Below are 15477 nucleotides of genomic sequence, written 5' to 3' on the forward strand. Positions count from 1 at the left end.
GACTAGCACAGTGCCTGGCATGTCAGGGACGGTAAACAATTTTTGTATCCTTTTTACTCTTTCTTTCTTATAACTAGACACTGCATTCAAGTGAGAAAAGTATTGCAGAGAAATATCACTATTTTTGCTTAGGAAAATGCAAAATGTCAATGATTAACATTGACTTGAAGGTGGCTTTGTTGATGTCAATACAAAGAGGAATTTTCTTGCTGTTTCCTAAGTCATAGGCTCAGAAGGTAATCAGCTCTTTATCTAGAAGAGTGTTTGAGAAGATTCTCAATTCTGTCTCACACAGCTATTGCTAAGGAAATTATAACCGTGTGTGGAAGGTAGAATTCTATACCTCTACGACTCTCTCCACCTCTAAATATCTATCTCTATTTTATTGTTTTGTTTACCATCAAAACTCTTTCCAAAACAAGCAAATAAGAAATACATATTCCCTATGCAAGAAAAGAAGTGCTAGGTTATTACTAGATAATATGAACTTGTGTTCCTACATAATATTAGACTATTAGGGTAGAGTTACATAATGTATGCAGCATACACAGTGTTGTCTGCTGGGGAGCATCACAACACCGTCTGCTCCAATACTCCTAGAGTATATAGTGTTAAGTTTAATCTTGGTGATAAAACTGCCTCATAAAACTCTATAGGTAGCAACTTAAACGTCCAACACCAAGGGCAAGATAAAATAAACTGCCAAATAAAATAGAAGTTCGCCATGCTTGATCTAAATCCCCTGGGGCCAGGAATTCAGAATATTGTGGATTTTAGAAAAGTAACACAGTGCATGTGCTGTACACTATGTAATATTCCCAGTAAAGACTGGAACAACCTCTGGTTATTAAACACGTTAATATTTCTGTAGTGAAACATGTGACGGTTGGATTAATTGGGATTAATGAAGAACATACATTACCTCATTGCATGTCAGGTTTTGCTCTCAAATTAACTACAAAAACCTTTCAGTATTTCAAAGCCTTTTGACTTTGAAATTGTGGAGAAGGGGTGAGAAACCTTATTTAAGTCATAGCTCAAAACACCATGATTTTAAAGAAAATTTAATCATGTAAGACAATGTTCAGAAAAGGAAATATTGTTATTAAATGAATGACTTAAAACAATGAGTTTTAAAAGTAGATTTTCTAAAATTTTAAGATATTACAGATAGATATAGAAAAATAAACTAAGACAACTATAGCAAGTTAGTGCTGGGTGTTAGGATAATTGGTAATTTTCATTTTCTTCTTTGTACTTTTGTATATTTTCTAAAATTTCCATCAATACTGGGGACAATTTCACCAATGAACAAAACAAGCTTAATAACTGTTTAAGCCTTATTTCAAAGTGGACACTCTGGAGACCCTTGCTGTCTGATCTATCCCCAATCTGGGATGTGCAAGAGTGACTTTCACCCAAATTCCCAAAAGAGCCCGGGTGGCCAGTGCAGGGCATTGGCTTACTGGAAAGAGCCCAGAAGCAATCACTCAGGTGACTTTGTCTCTTCCAAAGCACTCAGAACCATAGCATCAAGGTTCTTATCAGTCCTGTCCAGAATGATGAAGAGGTACTGGAAACCAAACCCCAAGATGCCCTTATCTAGCCCCAGCGGTGTAATGGGGCCGCTAGTGGGTTTGTCTGCTCTTCTCTAATAGCACCAAGGAATGAGGCTTTCTGCAGTTTAATGGATTGCTAGGGAAGCTGCAAGTTTTGTTGCAGGGAAAGTCAATGAAAAATAGCCTGCTAATTTCGGAAGCAATTTAGAATCATGACATCTGGATCCCTTCTTAGTACTTGTGGAGTTTTCTCATCACTCTCTATGTAATACTGAAATAATTCTCTTTACATATGGCTAATGCTCTTTGAGGGCAGTGACTAGATCGTATTCATCTTTATAAATGAGGTGTGTGAAATGTATACTTACTCAATAAATAAATTTGTATATGATTTATGTATTTATGTATACTCAATAAATGCTTTTGACTGAACTGATACAATCATATAAAAAGCATATGTGTGCATATGCTTGTATTGTGTGTCTGCATACATATACATGTACATATACCCAAAGGTTCACATACACATGTACATATATAATATATATTTCTATATCATCCATTCATTTATACTTATTAAATTTTCATTGTAAAAGTGCTTAGTGAGAGATAGTCCTATGATTTAAATATTTGTGAACCCCTTAAATTCATATGTTGAAAGCTAATCACCAAGGTAAGGGTGTTAAAAGGTGGGGCCTTTGGGGGCTGATTAGGCCAAGAGGGCAAAACTCCCGTGAAATAAGATTAGCACCCTTATAAAAGAGGTCCCAGAGACATTCCTTGCCTTTTTTACCATGTGAAGACACAGCAAGCAGATGGCTCTCTATGAATCAGAAAGCCCTCTCACCAGACACTAAATCTGCTGGCCCCATGTTCTTGGACTTCCCAGCTCCCAGAACTGTAAGAAATAAATTTCTGTTGTTCCTGAGTTACCCAGTCTGAGCTATTTTGTTATAGCCACCCTTGAAAACTAAGGCAGATAGTAAGGAATTAGTCATAGTTACAAAGTCTGCTTAGGATTCTGGGTTATAAAATTGTAAGAAATTCCAGATTATAGAATTATGAGGCATTATTACACAAAACTGGATGTAGATTACATTCAGTTGAGAATTAACAAATTAAAAAAAAAAAAGGAATGATGTCTGACTATTCTGGTTTCTTTGCTTTGGGGAAGGACACTGAAATTGTTTTTGTTTAAAGCCTCGCTGATGATTCTAACACTCCTTCAGGTTTAAAATCTACTACCTTGAATTGACTGGTTTAATAATTTTGACAGAGGAAGTGAGTACTACCCCACAAGGCACAGCAAAAGAAAAACCTCTGTGTGTGGTGATGGGGGGCACACATTTCCAAACTACACTCACACCCAGCCTGACGTGTGGCTACCTTCTCTGAGTCATGCCTTGGCAACTGCTGTGGATAAGTTCTCAAGTGTGCCAGGAAGGAAACGGTGCTGGGAACTCCTGTTCTACTTCAGCACTTCTCCGGCTTTAATGTGTCAAGGAATCAACCGAGGATCTTGTAAAAGTATGGATTTCGACTCAGCATGCCTGGGCTGGGCTGTACCAGCTGAGATTCTGCATTTCTAACAAGCTCCCTGGTGATGCTGACACTGCTGCTGTGCAGCCTGCCCTTAGATCAACAGCATCTCCCAGCTCAGGACACCCTGGACAGGAAACCTGAAGGTGGAGAATAAAATGTGGAGTGTACTAGGGCATCTTACCTTTCATTTGTGTGGTGCCAGCTTATGCATTTCTCTTTAATGTGTAAGCGTACTGGTGGTGGCGTTCTAATTTTAATAGTTACTTTTTACTTTGGGGCAGGCCAGCAGCAATCCCATATGGATTGACTGGCCTGAGGGTGCACAAGAGGAAACAGTGAAGAAGAGATTGGGACAAGGGGAGGAAAATGACGCTCTGAGCTTTAGGAAAGAAGAAGAGTTATTCTTCAAGGCAGGTTCCTAATGTTGAGGTGTCAGATAGTCAAGTGTGTAGGCTCCATGTGGACTCATCCTAATGGGAGGAAGCTAACATTTGTGAAATGGCGACAGTTTGGCTGTCCTCTGTTCTACGCATTGCCAGCTTCAAATCTAAGGTGACTGTAAAGCTGAAATCACAAAGTTTCCCTTTGGAAAGCTTGGTGAGAAGGCATCTTCAACAGAGACCAACTCCCTGGCTAAAAAACAAAGCCACTGAAAGTCCTCATAAAAGGGGAAAACCTCTCCTCTTATAGAAGAGGCCCTTGGCATAGGGTGGAATCATTAAAAGACATAGGGCCGGGCGCGGTGGCTCACGCCTGTAATCCCAGCACTTTGGGAGGCCGAGGCTGGCGGATCATGAGGTCAGGAGATCAAGACCATCCTGGCTAACATGGTGAAACCCTGTCTCTACTAAAAATACAAAAATTAGCCAGGCATGTTGGTAGATGCCTGTAATCCCAGCTACGCAGGAGGCTGAGGTAGGAGAACCACTTGAACCAGGGAGTCAGAGGTTGCAGTGAGCTGAGATCATACCACTGCACTCCAGCCTGGTGACAGAGCAAGACTCTGTCTCAAAAAACAAACAAACAAACAAACAAACAAAAAGGCACAGAAGCAGAGACGGAAGGGGTGGAAATCTCAGCTACAAAGCCAAGCAGATGCTCATATGCTCAGAGCAAACATTGCTAGACATTTCAAAGCCATCCCACATTGCCCCTGAAGAGGGGAGTGAGTGTGAAGATAAAGGCTGCTGCCGTGGACTGAATGGTGGCCCTACAACACATCCACATCCAAATCTCCGTCGCTTGTGAATGTGACCGTGTTTGGGAAAAGCATCTTTGCAGATGTAGTTAAGGATCTTGATAAGAAGTAATTTCTGACTATCCAGATGACCCCTAAATCCAATGACAAATATCTTTATATCAGACAACCAGAGGGAGATTTGAGGTGGGACGAAGAAAAGAAAATATGGCCAGAGAGGAGAAGGTCATGTGAAATGGAGGCAGAGAGAAGAGTGATGCGGCCACAGGCAAGGAAAGCCAGGAGCCTCTGGGAGCTGAACGAGACAAGGAAGGATTCTTCCCTTGAGCCTTTGGAGGGAGAAAGGCCCTGCTGACCCCTTAATTTCGAATTTCTGGCTGCCAGAACTGTCAGCGAATAGATTCCCAGTGTTTTAATCCATGCAGGTGGTGGTAATTTGTTAGAGCAGCCCAGGACACTAATACACCTGCTGTGCTGTTTATGCCATCAGCACAAACCTTCAATTTGTCTATCCTACAATGAAACTGCCTTTGCCACGTTTATCCTCAGTGCTAATTTGGGTCTGAGAGTTCATCCCCTTTGCGGTGCAACCACAGGTTAACCAGCCCACCTGGACTGACTTTAGCTCTGACTCCCTTACTGGTGCCTTCTCCGTTTCCCGAAGCCAAAGGAATAATGGAAGGAGCACTGAACTGGGAGTCAGACAGACTTGAATTCCAGCTCCACCTTCATCTCAATGTTCTGAGCCGTCTCAGACAAGTCATTTAGATGAAGAAGGTAGTTTTCCAAGAAGAGCTAGTAATACCTGCCACCCAGTCCTGCTGTAAGGATCGGGGAGGAAAAGGAGGTCACAACTCCTGGCAAAGAAGGGACGCTTGATGAGCTTAATTCTCACTCGGGTGAGGAGCCCATCTGTGGACTATGTGCCAGGGAGCTCCTGCTGTGCTTTTCATGGCAAGAGGAAGAGCAGAAGCTCCAGCCTTCCCATCCCATGGGCTTGGCTGTGAGTCAGGTCGCTCCACCTGGACACCTGTGGGCATCCATGGGTAGCTGAGATACCGGGCTGTCACAGCACCTGGTACTCTCTCTGTCTCTTGGACCAGAGCCCTCCAGCCAGTGCCCACCTGCGAGGTACAGCCATTGCAGTCCCCTAGCCTCCCTCTAGGATCAGAACATCTACCCAGAAACCAGGCAGTCCTCCTCCCTGAGTCAGATTCTGCTTTTCAAAGGGTTAAGGAACTTCTTGCATATCCAGAGGGTAAGGATATCATCATTCTCCAGTATCATACAGATGTAAAACGACAGGGCAAGGGGTTTAAAGTATGTCTGGCCTGCCTGACTCTGAAACTCCTGCTCTTTCTAATACTATCACTCTGCCTTTCACACCAAAGAGGAATAACAAAACTACCTTTTTGAGTGGTAAAATAAAGCAAATAAATAGATAAGGAGATTAATTTTAAAACTGGTCCACCAAACTTTGCCAATTTCAAGGTCTTTTTTTTTCCACTGTAAATATTTCCTAAACTTTTGAGTCATACTATTTTTTTTTAACTATACTATACACATCGGAGATGGCATTTTTTTTTCCTTTTTTTTTATTAGGCACAATTTTGGTGTCTCAGACTGACCACACCACTTTGGGTGTCCACAAAGAGAAAGTTGGACTCCAGGCTTTCTCCTGTGGGAAAAAGCGCACAAACCACTCTCCTTTTACCTATTTCTTCACACCCATTGGTGGAAACTGTCTCGGTGCCCTTCTAGCGTCATTGCTCGGATATCTTGTCCCTGCCCACCACACACCCATGCTGGGTGACAGCAAATGCTCTGTCCATGAGAAAATGCTGCTACTGGAAAGAGGAGTTTTCTGAACACAAAGGCCCACAGTCTCAACCATGGCCTCTCAGGAAATCCCTTTTCCATGGGTGGCCACATTGGCATCATTTCTCAGTTCATCTTCCAGAAAACGCCTCCTGTCCCCACCAAGAAAAGGGAACTGGGCTCACAGTGATCCCACGGTACTTACTGCCTGTTCATAGTTCTTGGCACCTGGCAGGTAAGAGGGATCTTCAATTCAGCCTGTGGAAACAAAAGCAAACTCATTACTGGAGCTTCCACATCATGTTTTAATTCTGGGGAACAAGCCACTGTTGCTGCTTGTTAAAATCGGATACAGGTGCTGGTTTAGAGGAAATGACAGAAAGAGAATCAATCCAGGTCAAGAATTAGCTTATTTCTGGAACACAGTTGGGGAGGGGATTTCTTTCTCTGGCAGGCTGTCCTCTTTCTGTCAGCATTCATCCCATCTGCCCCCGGGAGCTGAGCAAACATAAACTGAGCCTGGTTTTCCCCGGCGTGCAATTGTGTGCTTCCCCTGGGCACTGAGGGCACGTTAGCCAGGCTTGGCTGGCTCTGCTCTGAGCCAGAGCATGCAGAAAGGGCGCTTTTCATTTCCAAATGTGGCTTTACCATAAAATATTTGTTGAAAGTTACAGTTCAATATCACTTTACGTAGAATGCAACATTTTATTTGAGCCTTGTATTCACCCACATAGTAAAGATTATTAGTGTTATTTACCATGTAAATTAGCAGCAGAGACCCTGGGAGTATTCAGTAAGGGCTTCACATCAATGATCTCATATCATCTACTCAAAGGCCCTGAGAGGTGTAAAGGATATCAGCTAGGGTTCCAGCAAGAAACAGATGGCACTCTCAAATTGGGTAATTTGAGAACAGCTTAATAAAGAGATGATTTAAAAGGTGTGGGCAGGGTAGAAGGAATCCACAGAAGATAGTGAAGTATCTGGGAGTGGTAACAAAAGGGCGCTGTCACATGCCTGGGCTTGGAGGGATTTGGGGACCAGTAGGCACTGGGACACAGAGACAGGTCTCTCTTTCTGGGTTGCAAAAAGAGGAGCTGTGGCTTTCAGCTGTGGGACCTGCAGGGAGGGAGCTGTGTTGAGTGGAATGAAAATCCCCATCTCACGCTCCCTCTGCCCTGGATCTCCTGATGCCATCTCCCATTGGCCAAACTCAACAGTAAGCCAACGGCGAGGAGCTATTAATATGGTTTTATATTCGTCAGCTTCCCTGGGCTCCCAGATGAGGGGAGTAAGGTAGAGAGTGGGTTTTACAGTTAGAGAATGAGACCCAGGAAGATTTAATTATGTGAGCAAGAACAACCGTACCGCAGTAAGAGGCAAAGTCCAGAGGACCCAGAAAGTTTCCATTTCCTAACCGGTCAGCATATGGCACCCCACTGAGCCTTAGGCATTTTTAGTATATTCTGCCATCCATCTATCCATTCATTTACTCATCCATCTGGGAAACTACCGTTTACTGAAAATTTGCTTTGTGCAAATATTGTGCCCAGTGAGACACAGTCCCTGCCCTTAAGCCACTTCTAAAACTAAGTATAGTATAGTTCCTGCATCCCTCCATGACATCCCTCCTGTTATTAAAATGTTTTGCAAAAAACAGATAATTGTAAAACAAAACATAACAAATCCTAACTCTGTCTTGGAGAGCCAGCCAGGGTGATCTTCATAGAGGAGATAATACTTGAGCTTTGTCTTGCCAGGTAAGTCTGGGTCTTCTGGCCTCAAAATTAAGGAAGGTGTTCCAAGCAAATGGAGCATCATGTGCAAAGGTGTGAAGATGTTACAATGCATATTGTGCCAAAGTGGCTTTGCACGTTTTGGTGAAACTAGAAGGGTCGGTAGCTGGGATGTTGGTAGTACATGAAAAAGAACGAGGGAAGGTCCCTTGGATTGAGATGATCAAGGATCATGCATGCTAAGGGATGGGATCTGAACTTCAACTGTGTGATCTTCAACCCATACTGGCAACTCATACTAAAGAACTTGAACCAAGCTCTATGTCCTCTGATACCCTGTGTATTTTCCTCTGCCCTCACCCCCCAACCTCATCCCCTCGTCTTATGCTTGTAGGTCAATATTGACAGCAGGGAAAGGGGAGGTGGCTGTTAGTCTTTCATTCACTGATGGCCCACTGTGGCAGTGTGCAGAGTGCCTAGTCCGTGGTCTCATTTGGAAGTAATTTCCATCATGGCAGTGGGGAAGGGGACTTGAACTTTCATCAGTGTAATACAAAGAATGCACATCAAATACTGGAAGGGTCCTGGACTGGAAGTTGAGAGACCTCCGTTCAGTTCCAGTGCTGTCATTAACTAGCCATGTGGCCTTGAAGGAACACTTGGACCCTCTTAGTTTATAAATAGTAATATCAATATCTTTCTTTTACAGCATGTCTTAAGTGTGAAATAAACTGAAGCATATGAAAATGTCTTACAAACTATGCAATGTTATGAAATACGGATATGCAATTACTTGCACAGCAAAGCAAAGCTTGCAAGTTGCTTTAGCATCAGTCATATTATATTTGAGTATGTGGCGTTATTGTTGACAATTTTTGAATATTAGTATTTATAAAGATTAAATTACTTGATTACAGTCATACAGGACAAATCCATCCCCCATCCCTTAAGAGTATCTACCACTTAATGATAGCTGCTTATACAGCTACTTCATTCTTCAGAATGCATTAACTAGCATTGAAATGGGACAAAATAAACTGGTCTTTATGGACGGCTCCCTGTGTGCCTGGATCTTGGCCAGTTATTGTGTACAGAGTAAGGGGACCACAGATGCAGGACAGTTCCCTGCAAGGCTTATGCCTCGAATCAGAGGTCTGGCAAGGTGGCCAAGGAAGCTGCTTTCCAGCCCCAGCCCTGCCATGCCCGTGCAGCTTTGAGTAGGGCATTGGAGCTTTCTGGGCTTTCGTTTCTTCACCTGAAAAATGAGCAGCTTAGGCCAAATAGGTCTTTTTCAGCTCAAAGAAATGGAAATAGTTTCATTAAAAAAAATACAATCCATCAATATTTGGTGACAAAAATGGTTTCAGAAGTTAGAGTATGTCATTACATTTCTTACATTTTATTGTCTTCTCCAATAGAGCTCTGTGCAGAGCCAAATTGCAGGAAATTCTGCCAAATTGCTAACACCTAGGATAGCAGGGATGGAAAGGTGAAGGATCAGGGAGGAATCCTTAGTTTTTGCCTTATATGTAAACCTCTGTATATTATTTGATTGGTAATATCAGTGCTTATTAGACTTGTATTTTGAAATTTGAATGAAAGTTAAAAATATTAGTAGCTTTTGAGAGATGCAAGCACTTTATTGTATAAGAGTTTAAAAATATTATAGAGAGATCCCAAATTCTTCTGACAGTTTAAAAAGCAGAATTTGAGGCCGGATGCAGTGGCTCATGCCTGTAATCCCAGCATTTTGGGAGGCCGAGGTGAGTGGATCACCCGAGGCCAGGAGTTCGAGGCCAGCCTGACCAACATGGTGGAACCCGTCTCTACTAAAAGTACAAAAACTGAGCTGGGTGTGGTGATGGGCGCCTATAATCCCAGCTACTCGGGAGGCTGAGGCAGGAGAATTGCTTGAGCCAGGGAGGTGGAGGCTGCAGTGAGCCAAGATTGCACCACTGCACTCCAGCCTGGGCAACAAGAGTGAAACCCCATCTAAAAAAAAAAAAAAGAAAGCAGAATTTGAGGCCTTAGCAGCCCCTACCAGAGACTGAGTTAGCCACAAAGTGTCATCAGCAAGACAGAAGAGATGGCATTCTACAGGGGAAACAGCTGTGCTCTACTCAGAATGACTGACACATTGAAAGCACCACACTCTGATCTGATCTTAGCCATTGTGCAAAGGATGTGGTGAAGTCAGTCAGAAAGAGTCTTATGTCCACTGGCTTTTTGAAGGTAATAAATTATAGAGAATACAAGGCACTTCCCTTCCTCATGTGTGCATTTTCAAAGACAAGGCAGTGAACAGAGATCACCTGTTATATATCCCCCATCTCCCCACCTCAGTAACCTCACAGGGTCTGTATTATGATCCTCACTTTATACAAAACCAAACAAGTTTTAGTTATAAAGGAGATAATGTATACCGTGGTCCATTTCCAAGACGAAGTACCTTGAATTGGCTTAGGTCAGCAAACTGTAGAAGCAGCAGCTTCCCCCCAACTTAGTTGCCCTCACCCGAACTAAAGAAGTTTAGTCTAAGATAAAAGTTTGCTAGTATGCAAAATAGCTCACTTTGTCTCTTCTTATTAGCCTACGCAGCTACTTAGGTCATAAGTCAAATAAAGAGCGCCTGAGCTAACTAAGATTGCAACGCATTGTGGGCTGCGACAAAATGCAGCAAGACAACCCTGAAAAAACTACCTAAAGTTCCTGCCTAACAATCAATAGGCAATTGACCCCATAGTACTCACCCTATGAGGAAGTGGGGGAGGGACCTGTGCACTATGGGATAAATTGCTTGTTGAAACTGTGCTGGGTGTGAGTGCATGCCAGACACTGGATCTTGCAAGACCGCCATTGAAAGTCTCACTTTTGCGTTCTCTGGATCTCTGAGTCCATTCTTTGGGTTTGGACAGGTGAGTTTGTTTCTCACAGTTATGCTTTGGGACAACTGTTTAATCATTCTGAGCCTCCGTGTGCTTATCTGTAAGATGCAGGTAACACAACAGCTACCCTTAGGACTCTTATGAAGATTACATGAAAAAATACCATATCTAAGACATGGGGGAAATAGTGGTTAATATGAATCTGAACTTGAAGATTAATTAAATGCCTTATATCACTTTAAGTGCCTTAAAGTGGCACTTAGTTAGAAATGAAAGGTGCTCAGGTAAGCATCTTTAGGTAAGCATCTGCTAATAACCACTGATGTAATCATAGAATCTTGTACCCGTCTATGCTTTGGAATTACCTGGAAACCTTAAAAAATATAATGTCCCAGAAAGTTTGATTCAATTGTTTTAGGGAAAAGCCCAGGTATGGACATTGTCTAAATGTCCCAGGTATTTTAACAGGCAGGGAGGCGGAAGGGAGTGGACGTGAGTGTCAGTCTATTCCCATCTCCATCTACCCAGCACCACTGACTGGCAGCTTGTCAGTGAACACACCGATTTTTCTCATTCTTATGGAAAGCACCAAATAATCACATGTTCATTCACCTTGCTGTTCCAAACACATCTTAAATAGACATTTAGGAACTGGCACTGCTTGTAAATAATCCTCCATACACTTAGAATTATTTCTGAGTCAATTTTTAGCTGAATGTTTTTAAAAAACCTATTACATCCAAAGATTTTAACAATTTGATCATGGAAAAGGTTTCTAATCAGGTCAAGCATCAATTTCTCTCTCAGGTCTTATTTATAGGCAGTGAAGAAGTAAAGTCCAGGCTCTTACAATTGTACAGGGTAGAGTTTACTACCGTATCTGCAACTATTTATGAGGCTTTACAATGTGCCAGTCACATTCCAGATCCTAGGAATTAGAGAGCATAGAGCATAAGGTATTATGGGAACACAGGGAAAAATATGCCCCAGAGGGATCTACACAGCTTTCTATGGAACAGGTTCTTACCCAGTTTCACCACAACTCCCCTCAGAAGTAACCCCACCTCCCCTTCTCTTGCCTGATTGCCCTGGACAGAACTTCCAACACTATGTTGAATAGGACAAATGTCCATCATTGATAGACTGGATTAAGAAAATGTGGCACGTATACACCATGGAATACTATGCAGCCATAAAAAAGGATGAGTTCATGTCCTTTACAGGGACATGGATGAAGCTGGAAACCATCAATCTCAGCAAACTATCACAAAGACAGAAAACCAAACACTGCGTGTTCTCACTCATAGGTGGTAGTTGAACAATGAGAACATATGGACACAGGGAGCGGAACATCACACACTGGGGCCTGTCAAGGGGTGGGGGGTCTGGGGGAGGGATAGTATTAGGAGAAATATCTAATGTTAATAAAAAAAAAGAAGTAACCCCAACTCCCACATGGACTATGATAATGGAAGGGGAGGCAGGACTTGTAGGCTGTGGAGTGTCAGCCTTGCATGTCTTTCTCCAAGAGGTCTTACTTCAAGATCTGACCCAGATCAAAGAGTATGCAACATCTTCTTGCCTTGATTCAGAGACCTTGAGAAGCTGGAATGCCTCAGAAATGGAGCACATCTCATGGTGTGTGTGCATTCACTTTCTGTAGGAATTATTTCAGTTTCTCTTCCTGGTTAGCCAGCCACAGAAATAAAGCCCATGCATATAGCTCTCTCTGTCAAAGAGAAGTGACACTGAGGTGTCATCTGTTAATTCTGCTTGTGGAACCCGGAGTCACAGCAGGGCACTTGGCATGGGTGATATTAATAGGTCCAGAGTCGACTCTGCTGTGGGGAAGCTGAAGGAAGCTCTGAAGGTCTCAAGAGGAGACCACAGCCTACTTTCAGGGACTCACTGTCAGAGGGACCAGGCAGAAGGAGACGTGTTGGGTGGAGCAGTGTGGAGGTACAAAGGAGCCCAGGGTCCTCCAGGAGTCCACAAGGAGAGGCTGCCTGTTTTCATGATGCCAGCTTATTTCTCCAACAAGAAAAAACACCACTGTACTGAGTGCTAGATGCTGATGCAAATCTAATTGCAAATGCCAACACGGGCAATAAAATTGCCTGAGTGTATACCAGGGCCTAAAGCCTAGGCAAAAGAGCCAGAATATGCTCATAATGAACTTACTTTGGGTTGGAACTCTGTGCTTTCATTTCATTAATACAGTTTCCATATAATTTATTAACCCTGACCTGGAACTCTTTGGGGATCCAAAATGAACCCTAGTTTGAGAAATAGTGTGTGTTGTCTCCCTACAGGGCTCACTGTACTCTCCTCTGGTATAAAGGGGACCATGTCAAAGAGAGGTGCACAGGGTGGTTCACATCCTGCATGGAGAGACCCCTGCCTCAACCATCTATTTGGACCAAACAACCCCACAGCTTTGGGGCGGATGGTCTCAATGATTATATTTGATTAGCTCATTAAGTAATTTGTGGTTTGAAAATGCTTTGTAAAGATACTGGATTTGATTTCATTGTTCAACCCCCATTTATGAGTGAGAACATGTGGTGTTTGGTTTTCTGTTCCTGTGTTAGTTTGCTAAGAATGATGGCCTCCAGCTTCATCCGTGTTCATGTCCATGAGACTACATGGACACAGGGAGGGGAACATCACACATTGGGGCCTGTTGGGGGGTTTCGGGCAAGGGGAGGGAGAGCATTAGGACAAACACCTAATTAGGACAAACACCTAATTAGGACAAAGCATGCGGGGCTTAAAACCTAGATGATGGATTGGATGGGTGCAGCAAACCACCATGGCACATGTATACCTATGTAACAAACCTGCAAGTTCTGCACATGTATCCCAGAACTTAAAGTATGAAATAAAAGATAACGGATTTGAGGGTTAAAGAATCACACCTATATTTTAGAAAACTAAAATAAAGAAAACAGGGTTCTGCAGATGAAAGTATCCATAAGATTTCCAAAGAACATACATTGGATTTGGGCACTAAAACCAGGATGCCTGCTTCTGAGCTCAGAACCCACCTGGGGTCTGAGTGAATGTTTTAAGAAGCAGAGACTTGTTTTATAAATAGGCTGGATTTTCACGTGTGTCTTAATCCAAAAATAATTAATACCCTTATGGTATCACAAGCAGTTTAAACAATTAGAAATATGTAATGCAACAATCTAATTTCCTTGTTATCCTTGAGAACTCTTATTCTCCACTGGGAATTCACCAGTACTACCAAACTGAGCTTGCAAAGAGACATTTATCATAAATATTGCTGCTGCATTTCACCTGATCCAAAATTAATATTTCATGAAGAAAAAAATGCTTTTAGGGTAAAGAAATTGTTTTGCTCCCAAATATTAGTTACTTATTCCTAGAAGATAATGCTTATGAAAATACTGGCCTCTATTTTTTTTAAAGCTTAGGAAATGTCATTCTAATAATATCTACAAGATACCTTCTAGATATAGGAAATGACCAAAAGCAAACTGTGAACGGCTAAAGAAAAGCTTTGAATGAATCGAGAAGGTAGGAGGTAGTTGTGCAGTTAAAACTGGGTCAAGGCTCAAGAATAAGGTCTATATTAAGACTTAAGGCTTTTTCTTTAAATCATTAAAACCGGAAAAAAGGAAAAGAATATAAAACCCACACAATACACATCTGACTTTTTCTGCACAATCACATCACACATATCCAAAATGGTGAATGATTTTTGGAATTGAGAAAGGGAGCGTGTGTGTATATTTAGAGAAGAGGGCCAGAAGTGTGTGTGTGTGTGTGTGTATGTGTGTGTGTGTTTGCACACACATAGGAGCTTTGAGTAAACATGTCCAAATCAAGATTTATCAGATACAGATGATATTAATTTGGTTCCAATTCAGAGTTATATGTATTTTCTTTAATTTTCATTGAAGTTACATGAGAAAGTTACATTTTAGAGATGCTCATACTTAGAGGAAAATATATGCTGATTGGATTTCTAATTCTACACCCCAGTCAGGTCAATCAGCTCAATTTAATTAAATATAACATTTAATTTTATTGGATTTCCATTGAGTGGAGGCCTTTGAAGTCAAATGGATTGTTATTATAGATTTCTTTTTTTTTTTTTTTTGAGGGGTAAGGGAGAGTGCTTTCCTAGCTTTTCTGCTATTATGTATGGCATATTTTTATAAGATTTTGCAACTGTCTTGGTAATGAGTAACTTCCCTTAAGTATCTCAAGGCAATGTGACTGTGCATTCATTTTTATTTTAAATGATTTTGAAAACACTCTTAATGAACTGATGCAATCTGTATTTTCTGAATTTATTATTCCTGTTGAGTTTTGTTTTAAAAACGATTCCCTTTTTTCTCTTCAGCTGCCTGATTCTGCAGAAAGGGTTTCCTTCCTTTAGTGGTAAGATTCTTTCTCTCTCCTTTTATTCCATTTTGTGGTGAATAGACTTTTTATCCTTTTTCCTGTTCATTCAGCTTTCTCATGTTCCTTTCCTTCCTCTATCCTTCATTTTTCTTCCTTCTCCTCCTCCTTCTCTTTTCTTTGGATCTTCCTTCTCTCTGCTCTTATTATTAAAGTGATTTTTACTGTTCACGTAAAGTGAGACTGTAGAAAAACAGTCTCCAAGTTTGCCAAAATCCTAACAGATATTTTATTTTATTATTTTTAAGTTTACCTCTGTCTCGCCCCTATTTTTTTTTTTTTTTTTTTTGGCTTTCATAAATGAT

At 41.7% G+C, this 15477-nt stretch overlaps 1 long non-coding RNA gene across 2 annotated transcripts in view; it reads right to left on the reverse strand.

Annotated features, from left to right (window-relative positions):
• The window catches only part of LOC134761258 (uncharacterized), a 99918-nt gene that overhangs the window by 25652 nt on the left and 58789 nt on the right, over nucleotides 1-15477 (reverse strand). The window contains exon 5 of one of the 2 annotated variants that reach the window (XR_010139603.1): nucleotides 6323-6375. This is a non-coding gene — a long non-coding RNA (uncharacterized LOC134761258). Of the gene's footprint in view, nucleotides 1-5680; nucleotides 6376-15477 lie in introns of those variants that run through there. The other variant, XR_010139602.1, reaches the window with a different exon arrangement.

This window comes from Pongo abelii, chromosome 3, assembly GCF_028885655.2.
Source record: "Pongo abelii isolate AG06213 chromosome 3, NHGRI_mPonAbe1-v2.0_pri, whole genome shotgun sequence".
Lineage (NCBI taxonomy): Eukaryota > Metazoa > Chordata > Mammalia > Primates > Hominidae > Pongo > Pongo abelii.